The sequence below is a fragment of the Ambystoma mexicanum genome, unplaced genomic scaffold (assembly GCF_040938575.1).
Source record: "Ambystoma mexicanum isolate Mex_15411 unplaced genomic scaffold, UKY_AmexF1_1 Mex_scaf1, whole genome shotgun sequence".
NCBI classification, from domain to species: Eukaryota; Metazoa; Chordata; class Amphibia; order Caudata; family Ambystomatidae; genus Ambystoma; species Ambystoma mexicanum.
In genome coordinates, this window is record NW_027182324.1 from 3,897,744 (window position 1) to 3,910,966 (window position 13,223).

At 41.0% G+C, this 13,223-nt stretch overlaps 2 non-coding genes across 2 annotated transcripts; both read left to right on the plus strand.

Moving 5' to 3' along the window:
• The first annotated feature begins 271 nt into the window (after positions 1 to 271).
• On the plus strand, positions 272 to 345 carry TRNAT-AGU (transfer RNA threonine (anticodon AGU)). Its single transcript has one exon. It is a non-coding gene; the product is annotated as a tRNA-Thr (tRNA).
• A 7,488-nt stretch (positions 346 to 7,833) lies between these two features.
• On the plus strand, positions 7,834 to 7,907 carry TRNAT-AGU (transfer RNA threonine (anticodon AGU)). Its single transcript has one exon. It is a non-coding gene; the product is annotated as a tRNA-Thr (tRNA).
• Positions 7,908 to 13,223: the final 5,316 nt, after the last annotated feature.

Genomic DNA, 13,223 nt, shown 5'->3' on the forward strand with positions numbered 1-13,223 from the left:
TCACCCACTTACGGATTTGAATGTTTTGCCACATTCATGAGTGCAAACTTGCTCCCCAGTAAAGACGAACATGTGCTCCTCAATGCACACACTGGGCAATGCAGTCCACTCTAAATCGACGATTAATGACATGCTTGTTTTGTGCAATGGAGTTTCAGTCAATTGGAAAACATTTTGAAAAGTTATATTGCAACAGAAGCCCAGCCTTAAAAAAGTGGATTTCACTTCTAAATGATTACATGAGGAAGGAAAGGAGACCAGATGCAAAAAAGGTGCTGTGGCTTAGTTGGTTAAAGCGCCTGTCTAGTAAACAGGAGATCCTGAGTTCGAATCTCAGCAGCGCCTGTCTGCTTTTTTTCGACCAATCTGTCTCCCCAATATTAAAACTTTGTACAAAGATTGCTATTTCATGCTATTTAGAAGCACAGTCAGGCTTCATATGTTGGCAAAGCATCCAAGAACTCTGGACTCCACTACCTTAGAGTCATATTGCCCAAGGTTGCGATGCCATCAGAAATAGCACATATTAGAATGAGCAATTCATATTTCCTGCTTAATTTTTTGTAAAAGAAGCAAAGGTACGCCTGAACAGGGACTTGAACCCTGGACCCTCAGATTAAAAGTCTGATGCTCTACCGACTGAGCTATCCAGGCACATGGATCACTGCCATTTGAAACTTGATTTTCACTCTACAGCACCTCCATACATGGCTACCTCACTGGTCAATAAAGGAAATGAATTACTAGTGCATTACACACATTTTGACACTGGAGACATAACTTTTTTCAGTCATTCCGTATCCAGATATAGAGATTTGCAGCATCTAGGACTTTAATGTTCACCCACTTACGGATTTGAATGTTTTGCCACATTCATGAGTGCAAACTTGCTCCCCAGTAAATACGAACATGTGCTCCTCAATGCACACACTGGGCAATGCAGTCCACTCTAAATCGACGATTAATGACATGCTCGTTTTGTGCAATGGAGTTTCAGTCAATTGGAAAACATTTTGAAAAGTTATATTGCAACAGAAGCCCAGCCTTAAAAAAGTGGATTTCACTTCTAAATGATTACACGAGGAAGGAAAGGAGACCAGATGCAAAAAAGGTGCTGTGGCTTAGTTGGTTAAAGCGCCTGTCTAGTAAACAGGAGATCCTGAGTTAGAATCTCAGCAGCGCATGTCTGCTTTTTTTCGACCAATCTGTCTCCCCAATATTAAAACTTTGTACAAAGATTGCTATTTCATGCTATTTAGAAGCACAGTCAGGCTTCATATGTTGGCAAAGCATCCAAGAACTCTGGACTCCACTACCTTAGAGTCATATTGCCCAAGGTTGCGATGCCATCAGAAATAGCACATATTAGAATGAGCAATTCATATTTCCTGCTTAATTTTTTGTAAAAGAAGCAAAGGTACGCCTGAACTGGGACTTGAACCCTGGACCCTCAGATTAAAAGTCTGATGCTCTACCGACTGAGCTATCCAGTCACAGGGATCACTGCCCATTTGAAACTTGATTTTCACTCTACAGCACCTCCATACATGGCTACCTCACTGGTCAATAAAGGAAATGAATTACTAGTGCATTACACACATTTTGACACTGGAGACATAACTTTTTTCAGTCATTCCGTATCCAGATATAGAGATTTGCAGCATCTAGGACTTTAATGTTCACCCACTTACGGATTTGAATGTTTTGCCACATTCATGAGTGCAAACTTGCTCCCCAGTAAAGACGAACATGTGCTCCTCAATGCACACACTGGGCAATGCAGTCCACTCTAAATCGACGATTAATGACATGCTCGTTTTGTGCAATGGAGTTTCAGTCAATTGGAAAACATTTTGAAAAGTTATATTGCAACAGAAGCCCAGCCTTAAAAAAGTGGATTTCACTTCTGATTGATTACATGAGGAAGGAAAGGAGACCAGATGCAAAAAAGGGGCTGTGGCTTAGTTGGTTAAAGCGCCTGTCTAGTAAACAGGAGATCCTGAGTTCGAATCTCAGCAGCGCCTGTCTGCTTTTTTTTCGACCAATCTGTCTCCCCAATATTAAAACTTTGTACAAAGATTGCTATTTCATGCTATTTAGAAGCACAGTCAGGCTTGAAATGTTGGCAAAGCATCCAAGAACTCTGGACTCCACTACCTTAGAGTCATATTGCCCAAGGTTGCGATGCCATCAGAAACAGCACATATTAGAATGAGCAATTCATATTTCCTGCTTAATTTTTTGTAAAAGAAGCAAAGGTACGCCTGAACAGGGACTTGAACCCTGGACCCTCAGATTAAAAGTCTGATGCTCTACCGACTGAGCTATCCAGGCACAGGGATCACTGCCCATTTGAAACTTGATTTTCACTCTACAGCACCTCCATACATGGCTACCTCACTGGTCAATAAAGGAAATGAATTACTAGTGCATTACACACATTTCGACACTGGAGACATAACTTTTTTCAGTCATTCCGTATCCAGATATAGAGATTTGCAGCATCTAGGACTTTAATGTTCACCCACTTACGGATTTGAATGTTTTGCCACATTCATGAGTGCAAACTTGCTCCCCAGTAAATACGAACATGTGCTCCTCAATGCACACACTGGGCAATGCAGTCCACTCTAAATCGACGATTAATGACATGCTCGTTTTGTGCAATGGAGTTTCAGTCAATTGGAAAACATTTTGAAAAGTTATATTGCAACAGAAGCCCAGCCTTAAAAAAGTGGATTTCACTTCTAAATGATTACATGAGGAAGGAAAGGAGACCAGATGCAAAAAAGGTGCTGTGGCTTAGTTGGTTAAAGCGCCTGTCTAGTAAACAGGAGATCCTGAGTTAGAATCTCAGCAGCGCCTGTCTGCTTTTTTTCGACCAATCTGTCTCCCCAATATTAAAACTTTGTACAAAGATTGCTATTTCATGCTATTTAGAAGCACAGTCAGGCTTGATATGTTGGCAAAGCATCCAAGAACTCTGGACTCCACTACCTTAGAGTCATATTGCCCAAGGTTGCGATGCCATCAGAAATAGCACATATTAGAATGAGCAATTCATATTTCCTGCTTAATTTTTTGTAAAAGAAGCAAAGGTACGCCTGAACAGGGACTTGAACCCTGGACCCTCAGATTAAAAGTCTGATGCTCTACCGACTGAGCTATCCATGCACATGAATCACTGCCATTTGAAACTTGATTTTCACTCTACAGCACCTCCATACATGGCTACCTCACTGGTCAATAAAGGAAATGAATTACTAGTGCATTACACACATTTTGACACTGGAGACATAACTTTTTTCAGTCATTCCGTATCCAGATATAGAGATTTGCAGCATCTAGGACTTTAATGTTCACCCACTTACGGATTTGAATGTTTTGCCACATTCATGAGTGCAAACTTGCTCCCCAGTAAAGACGAACATGTGCTCCTCAATGCACACACTGGGCAATGCAGTCCACTCTAAATCGACGATTAATGACATGCTCGTTTTGTGCAATGGAGTTTCAGTCAATTGGAAAACATTTTGAAAATTTATATTGCAACAGAAGCCCAGCCTTAAAAAAGTGGATTTCACTTCTGATTGATTACATGAGGAAGGAAAGGAGACCAGATGCAAAAAAGGGGCTGTGGCTTAGTTGGTTAAAGCGCCTGTCTAGTAAACAGGAGATCCTGAGTTCGAATCTCAGCAGCGCCTGTCTGCTTTTTTTTCGACCAATCTGTCTCCCCAATATTAAAACTTTGTAAAAAGATTGCTATTTCATGCTATTTAGAAGCACAGTCAGGCTTGAAATGTTGGCAAAGCATCCAAGAACTCTGGACTCCACTACCTTAGAGTCATATTGCCCAAGGTTGCGATGCCATCAGAAACAGCACATATTAGAATGAGCAATTCATATTTCCTGCTTAATTTTTTGTAAAAGAAGCAAAGGTACGCCTGAACAGGGACTTGAACCCTGGACCCTCAGATTAAAAGTCTGAAGCTCTACCGACTGAGCTATCCAGGCACAGGGATCACTGCCCATTTGAAACTTGATTTTCACTCTACAGCACCTCCATACATGGCTACCTCACTGGTCAATAAAGGAAATGAATTACTAGTGCATTACACACATTTTGACACTGGAGACATAACTTTTTTCAGTCATTCCGTATCCAGATATAGAGATTTGCAGCATCTAGGACTTTAATGTTCACCCACTTACGGATTTGAATGTTTTGCCACATTCATGAGTGCAAACTTGCTCCCCAGTAAATACGAACATGTGCTCCTCAATGCACACACTGGGCAATGCAGTCCACTCTAAATCGACGATTAATGACATGCTCGTTTTGTGCAATGGAGTTTCAGTCAATTGGAAAACATTTTGAAAAGTTATATTGCAACAGAAGCCCAGCCTTAAAAAAGTGGATTTCACTTCTAAATGATTACATGAGGAAGGAAAGGAGACCAGATGCAAAAAAGGTGCTGTGGCTTAGTTGGTTAAAGCGCCTGTCTAGTAAACAGGAGATCCTGAGTTAGAATCTCAGCAGCGCCTGTCTGCTTTTTTTCGACCAATCTGTCTCCCCAATATTAAAACTTTGTACAAAGATTGCTATTTCATGCTATTTAGAAGCACAGTCAGGCTTGATATGTTGGCAAAGCATCCAAGAACTCTGGACTCCACTACCTTAGAGTCATATTGCCCAAGGTTGCGATGCCATCAGAAATAGCACATATTAGAATGAGCAATTCATATTTCCTGCTTAATTTTTTGTAAAAGAAGCAAAGGTACGCCTGAACAGGGACTTGAACCCTGGACCCTCAGATTAAAAGTCTGATGCTCTACCGACTGAGCTATCCATGCACATGGATCACTGCCATTTGAAACTTGATTTTCACTCTACAGCACCTCCATACATGGCTACCTCACTGGTCAATAAAGGAAATGAATTACTAGTGCATTACACACATTTTGACACTGGAGACATAACTTTTTTCAGTCATTCCGTATCCAGATATAGAGATTTGCAGCATCTAGGACTTTAATGTTCACCCACTTACGGATTTGAATGTTTTGCCACATTCATGAGTGCAAACTTGCTCCACAGTAAATACGAACATGTGCTCCTCAATGCACACACTGGGCAATGCAGTCCACTCTAAATCGACGATTAATGACATGCTCGTTTTGTGCAATGGAGTTTCAGTCAATTGGAAAACATTTTGAAAAGTTATATTGCAACAGAAGCCCAGCCTTAAAAAAGTGGATTTCACTTCTAAATGATTACACGAGGAAGGAAAGGAGACCAGATGCAAAAAAGGTGCTGTGGCTTAGTTGGTTAAAGCGCCTGTCTAGTAAACAGGAGATCCTGAGTTAGAATCTCAGCAGCGCCTGTCTGCTTTTTTTCAACCAATCTGTCTCCCCAATATTAAAACTTTGTACAAAGATTGCTATTTCATGCTATTTAGAAGCACAGTCAGGCTTGGATATGTTGGCAAAGCATCCAAGAACTCTGGACTCCACTACCTTAGAGTCATATTGCCCAAGGTTGCGATGCCATCAGAAATAGCACATATTAGAATGAGCAATTCATATTTCCTGCTTAATTTTTTGTAAAAGAAGCAAAGGTACGCCTGAACAGGGACTTGAACCCTGGACCCTCAGATTAAAAGTCTGATGCTCTACCGACTGAGCTATCCAGGCACAGGGATCACTGCCCATTTGAAACTTGATTTTCACTCTACAGCACCTCCATACATGGCTACCTCACTGGTCAATAAAGGAAATGAATTACTAGTGCATTACACACATTTTGACACTGGAGACATAACTTTTTTCAGTCATTCCGTATCCAGATATAGAGATTTGCAGCATCTAGGACTTTAATGTTCACCCACTTACGGATTTGAATGTTTTGCCACATTCATGAGTGCAAACTTGCTCCCCAGTAAATACGAACATGTGCTCCTCAATGCACACACTGGGCAATGCAGTCCACTCTAAATCGACGATTAATGACATGCTCGTTTTGTGCAATGGAGTTTCAGTCAATTGGAAAACATTTTGAAAAGTTATATTGCAACAGAAGCCCAGCCTTAAAAAAGTGGATTTCACTTCTAAATGATTACACGAGGAAGGAAAGGAGACCAGATTCAAAAAAGGTGCTGTGGCTTAGTTGGTTAAAGCGCCTGTCTAGTAAACAGGAGATCCTGAGTTAGAATCTCAGCAGCGCCTGTCTGCTTTTTTTCGACCAATCTGTCTCCCCAATATTAAAACTTTGTACAAAGATTGCTATTTCATGCTATTTAGAAGCACAGTCAGGCTTGGATATGTTGGCAAAGCATCCAAGAACTCTGGACTCCACTACCTTAGAGTCATATTGCCCAAGGTTGCGATGCCATCAGAAATAGCACATATTAGAATGAGCAATTCATATTTCCTGCTTAATTTTTTGTAAAAGAAGCAAAGGTACGCCTGAACAGGGACTTGAACCCTGGACCCTCAGATTAAAAGTCTGATGCTCTACCGACTGAGCTATCCAGGCACAGGGATCACTGCCCATTTGAAACTTGATTTTCACTCTACAGCACCTCCATACATGGCTACCTCACTGGTCAATAAAGGAAATGAATTACTAGTGCATTACACACATTTTGACACTGGAGACATAACTTTTTTCAGTCATTCCGTATCCAGATATAGAGATTTGCAGCATCTAGGACTTTAATGTTCACCCACTTACGGATTTGAATGTTTTGCCACATTCATGAGTGCAAACTTGCTCCCCAGTAAAGACGAACATGTGCTCCTCAATGCACACACTGGGCAATGCAGTCCACTCTAAATCGACGATTAATGACATGCTCGTTTTGTGCAATGGAGTTTCAGTCAATTGGAAAACATTTTGAAAAGTTATATTGCAACAGAAGCCCAGCCTTAAAAAAGTGGATTTCACTTCTGATTGATTACATGAGGAAGGAAAGGAGACCAGATGCAAAAAAGGGGCTGTGGCTTAGTTGGTTAAAGCGCCTGTCTAGTAAACAGGAGATCCTGAGTTCGAATCTCAGCAGTGCCTGTCTGCTTTTTTTTCGACCAATCTGTCTCCCCAATATTAAAACTTTGTACAAAGATTGCTATTTCATGCTATTTAGAAGCACAGTCAGGCTTGAAATGTTGGCAAAGCATCCAAGAACTCTGGACTCCACTACCTTAGAGTCATATTGCCCAAGGTTGCGATGCCATCAGAAACAGCACATATTAGAATGAGCAATTCATATTTCCTGCTTAATTTTTTGTAAAAGAAGCAAAGGTACGCCTGAACAGGGACTTGAACCCTGGACCCTCAGATTAAAAGTCTGATGCTCTACCGACTGAGCTATCCAGGCACAGGGATCACTGCCCATTTGAAACTTGATTTTCACTCTACAGCACCTCCATACATGGCTACCTCACTGGTCAATAAAGGAAATGAATTACTAGTGCATTACACACATTTCGACACTGGAGACATAACTTTTTTCAGTCATTCCGTATCCAGATATAGAGATTTGCAGCATCTAGGACTTTAATGTTCACCCACTTACGGATTTGAATGTTTTGCCACATTCATGAGTGCAAACTTGCTCCCCAGTAAAGACGAACATGTGCTCCTCAATGCACACACTGGGCAATGCAGTCCACTCTAAATCGACGATTAATGACATGCTTGTTTTGTGCAATGGAGTTTCAGTCAATTGGAAAACATTTTGAAAAGTTATATTGCAACAGAAGCCCAGCCTTAAAAAAGTGGATTTCACTTCTAAATGATTACATGAGGAAGGAAAGGAGACCAGATGCAAAAAAGGTGCTGTGGCTTAGTTGGTTAAAGCGCCTGTCTAGTAAACAGGAGATCCTGAGTTCGAATCTCAGCAGCGCCTGTCTGCTTTTTTTCGACCAATCTGTCTCCCCAATATTAAAACTTTGTACAAAGATTGCTATTTCATGCTATTTAGAAGCACAGTCAGGCTTCATATGTTGGCAAAGCATCCAAGAACTCTGGACTCCACTACCTTAGAGTCATATTGCCCAAGGTTGCGATGCCATCAGAAATAGCACATATTAGAATGAGCAATTCATATTTCCTGCTTAATTTTTTGTAAAAGAAGCAAAGGTACGCCTGAACAGGGACTTGAACCCTGGACCCTCAGATTAAAAGTCTGATGCTCTACCGACTGAGCTATCCAGGCACATGGATCACTGCCATTTGAAACTTGATTTTCACTCTACAGCACCTCCATACATGGCTACCTCACTGGTCAATAAAGGAAATGAATTACTAGTGCATTACACACATTTTGACACTGGAGACATAACTTTTTTCAGTCATTCCGTATCCAGATATAGAGATTTGCAGCATCTAGGACTTTAATGTTCACCCACTTACGGATTTGAATGTTTTGCCACATTCATGAGTGCAAACTTGCTCCCCAGTAAAGACGAACATGTGCTCCTCAATGCACACACTGGGCAATGCAGTCCACTCTAAATCGACGATTAATGACATGCTCGTTTTGTGCAATGGAGTTTCAGTCAATTGGAAAACATTTTGAAAATTTATATTGCAACAGAAGCCCAGCCTTAAAAAAGTGGATTTCACTTCTGATTGATTACATGAGGAAGGAAAGGAGACCAGATGCAAAAAAGGGGCTGTGGCTTAGTTGGTTAAAGCGCCTGTCTAGTAAACAGGAGATCCTGAGTTCGAATCTCAGCAGCGCCTGTCTGCTTTTTTTTCGACCAATCTGTCTCCCCAATTTTAAAACTTTGTACAAAGATTGCTATTTCATGCTATTTAGAAGCACAGTCAGGCTTGAAATGTTGGCAAAGCATCCAAGAACTCTGGACTCCACTACCTTAGAGTCATATTGCCCAAGGTTGCGATGCCATCAGAAACAGCACATATTAGAATGAGCAATTCATATTTCCTGCTTAATTTTTTGTAAAAGAAGCAAAGGTACGCCTGAACAGGGACTTGAACCCTGGACCCTCAGATTAAAAGTCTGATGCTCTACCGACTGAGCTATCCAGGCACAGGGATCACTGCCCATTTGAAACTTGATTTTCACTCTACAGCACCTCCATACATGGCTACCTCACTGGTCAATAAAGGAAATGAATTACTAGTGCATTACACACATTTCGACACTGGAGACATAACTTTTTTCAGTCATTCCGTATCCAGATATAGAGATTTGCAGCATCTAGGACTTTAATGTTCACCCACTTACGGATTTGAATGTTTTGCCACATTCATGAGTGCAAACTTGCTCCCCAGTAAATACGAACATGTGCTCCTCAATGCACACACTGGGCAATGCAGTCCACTCTAAATCGACGATTAATGACATGCTCGTTTTGTGCAATGGAGTTTCAGTCAATTGGAAAACATTTTGAAAAGTTATATTGCAACAGAAGCCCAGCCTTAAAAAAGTGGATTTCACTTCTAAATGATTACATGAGGAAGGAAAGGAGACCAGATGCAAAAAAGGTGCTGTGGCTTAGTTGGTTAAAGCGCCTGTCTAGTAAACAGGAGATCCTGAGTTAGAATCTCAGCAGCGCCTGTCTGCTTTTTTTCGACCAATCTGTCTCCCCAATATTAAAACTTTGTACAAAGATTGCTATTTAATGCTATTTAGAAGCACAGTCAGGCTTGATATGTTGGCAAAGCATCCAAGAACTCTGGACTCCACTACCTTAGAGTCATATTGCCCAAGGTTGCGATGCCATCAGAAATAGCACATATTAGAATGAGCAATTCATATTTCCTGCTTAATTTTTTGTAAAAGAAGCAAAGGTACGCCTGAACAGGGACTTGAACCCTGGACCCTCAGATTAAAAGTCTGATGCTCTACCGACTGAGCTATCCATGCACATGAATCACTGCCATTTGAAACTTGATTTTCACTCTACAGCACCTCCATACATGGCTACCTCACTGGTCAATAAAGGAAATGAATTACTAGTGCATTACACACATTTTGACACTGGAGACATAACTTTTTTCAGTCATTCCGTATCCAGATATAGAGATTTGCAGCATCTAGGACTTTAATGTTCACCCACTTACGGATTTGAATGTTTTGCCACATTCATGAGTGCAAACTTGCTCCCCAGTAAAGACGAACATGTGCTCCTCAATGCACACACTGGGCAATGCAGTCCACTCTAAATCGACGATTAATGACATGCTCGTTTTGTGCAATGGAGTTTCAGTCAATTGGAAAACATTTTGAAAATTTATATTGCAACAGAAGCCCAGCCTTAAAAAAGTGGATTTCACTTCTGATTGATTACATGAGGAAGGAAAGGAGACCAGATGCAAAAAAGGGGCTGTGGCTTAGTTGGTTAAAGCGCCTGTCTAGTAAACAGGAGATCCTGAGTTCGAATCTCAGCAGCGCCTGTCTGCTTTTTTTTCGACCAATCTGTCTCCCCAATATTAAAACTTTGTACAAAGATTGCTATTTCATGCTATTTAGAAGCACAGTCAGGCTTGAAATGTTGGCAAAGCATCCAAGAACTCTGGACTCCACTACCTTAGAGTCATATTGCCCAAGGTTGCGATGCCATCAGAAACAGCACATATTAGAATGAGCAATTCATATTTCCTGCTTAATTTTTTGTAAAAGAAGCAAAGGTACGCCTGAACAGGGACTTGAACCCTGGACCCTCAGATTAAAAGTCTGATGCTCTACCGACTGAGCTATCCAGGCACAGGGATCACTGCCCATTTGAAACTTGATTTTCACTCTACAGCACCTCCATACATGGCTACCTCACTGGTCAATAAAGGAAATGAATTACTAGTGCATTACACACATTTCGACACTGGAGACATAACTTTTTTCAGTCATTCCGTATCCAGATATAGAGATTTGCAGCATCTAGGACTTTAATGTTCACCCACTTACGGATTTGAATGTTTTGCCACATTCATGAGTGCAAACTTGCTCCCCAGTAAATACGAACATGTGCTCCTCAATGCACACACTGGGCAATGCAGTCCACTCTAAATCGACGATTAATGACATGCTCGTTTTGTGCAATGGAGTTTCAGTCAATTGGAAAACATTTTGAAAAGTTATATTGCAACAGAAGCCCAGCCTTAAAAAAGTGGATTTCACTTCTAAATGATTACATGAGGAAGGAAAGGAGACCAGATGCAAAAAAGGTGCTGTGGCTTAGTTGGTTAAAGCGCCTGTCTAGTAAACAGGAGATCCTGAGTTAGAATCTCAGCAGCGCCTGTCTGCTTTTTTTCGACCAATCTGTCTCCCCAATATTAAAACTTTGTACAAAGATTGCTATTTCATGCTATTTAGAAGCACAGTCAGGCTTGATATGTTGGCAAAGCATCCAAGAACTCTGGACTCCACTACCTTAGAGTCATATTGCCCAAGGTTGCGATGCCATCAGAAATAGCACATATTAGAATGAGCAATTCATATTTCCTGCTTAATTTTTTGTAAAAGAAGCAAAGGTACGCCTGAACAGGGACTTGAACCCTGGACCCTCAGATTAAAAGTCTGATGCTCTACCGACTGAGCTATCCATGCACATGAATCACTGCCATTTGAAACTTGATTTTCACTCTACAGCACCTCCATACATGGCTACCTCACTGGTCAATAAAGGAAATGAATTACTAGTGCATTACACACATTTTGACACTGGAGACATAACTTTTTTCAGTCATTCCGTATCCAGATATAGAGATTTGCAGCATCTAGGACTTTAATGTTCACCCACTTACGGATTTGAATGTTTTGCCACATTCATGAGTGCAAACTTGCTCCCCAGTAAAGACGAACATGTGCTCCTCAATGCACACACTGGGCAATGCAGTCCACTCTAAATCGACGATTAATGACATGCTCGTTTTGTGCAATGGAGTTTCAGTCAATTGGAAAACATTTTGAAAATTTATATTGCAACAGAAGCCCAGCCTTAAAAAAGTGGATTTCACTTCTGATTGATTACATGAGGAAGGAAAGGAGACCAGATGCAAAAAAGGGGCTGTGGCTTAGTTGGTTAAAGCGCCTGTCTAGTAAACAGGAGATCCTGAGTTCGAATCTCAGCAGCGCCTGTCTGCTTTTTTTTCGACCAATCTGTCTCCCCAATATTAAAACTTTGTACAAAGATTGCTATTTCATGCTATTTAGAAGCACAGTCAGGCTTGAAATGTTGGCAAAGCATCCAAGAACTCTGGACTCCACTACCTTAGAGTCATATTGCCCAAGGTTGCGATGCCATCAGAAACAGCACATATTAGAATGAGCAATTCATATTTCCTGCTTAATTTTTTGTAAAAGAAGCAAAGGTACGCCTGAACAGGGACTTGAACCCTGGACCCTCAGATTAAAAGTCTGATGCTCTACCGACTGAGCTATCCAGGCACAGGGATCACTGCCCATTTGAAACTTGATTTTCACTCTACAGCACCTCCATACATGGCTACCTCACTGGTCAATAAAGGAAATGAATTACTAGTGCATTACACACATTTTGACACTGGAGACATAACTTTTTTCAGTCATTCCGTATCCAGATATAGAGATTTGCAGCATCTAGGACTTTAATGTTCACCCACTTACGGATTTGAATGTTTTGCCACATTCATGAGTGCAAACTTGCTCCCCAGTAAATACGAACATGTGCTCCTCAATGCACACACTGGGCAATGCAGTCCACTCTAAATCGACGATTAATGACATGCTCGTTTTGTGCAATGGAGTTTCAGTCAATTGGAAAACATTTTGAAAAGTTATATTGCAACAGAAGCCCAGCCTTAAAAAAGTGGATTTCACTTCTAAATGATTACATGAGGAAGGAAAGGAGACCAGATGCAAAAAAGGTGCTGTGGCTTAGTTGGTTAAAGCGCCTGTCTAGTAAACAGGAGATCCTGAGTTAGAATCTCAGCAGCGCCTGTCTGCTTTTTTTCGACCAATCTGTCTCCCCAATATTAAAACTTTGTACAAAGATTGCTATTTCATGCTATTTAGAAGCACAGTCAGGCTTGATATGTTGGCAAAGCATCCAAGAACTCTGGACTCCACTACCTTAGAGTCATATTGCCCAAGGTTGCGATGCCATCAGAAATAGCACATATTAGAATGAGCAATTCATATTTCCTGCTTAATTTTTTGTAAAAGAAGCAAAGGTACGCCTGAACAGGGACTTGAACCCTGGACCCTCAGATTAAA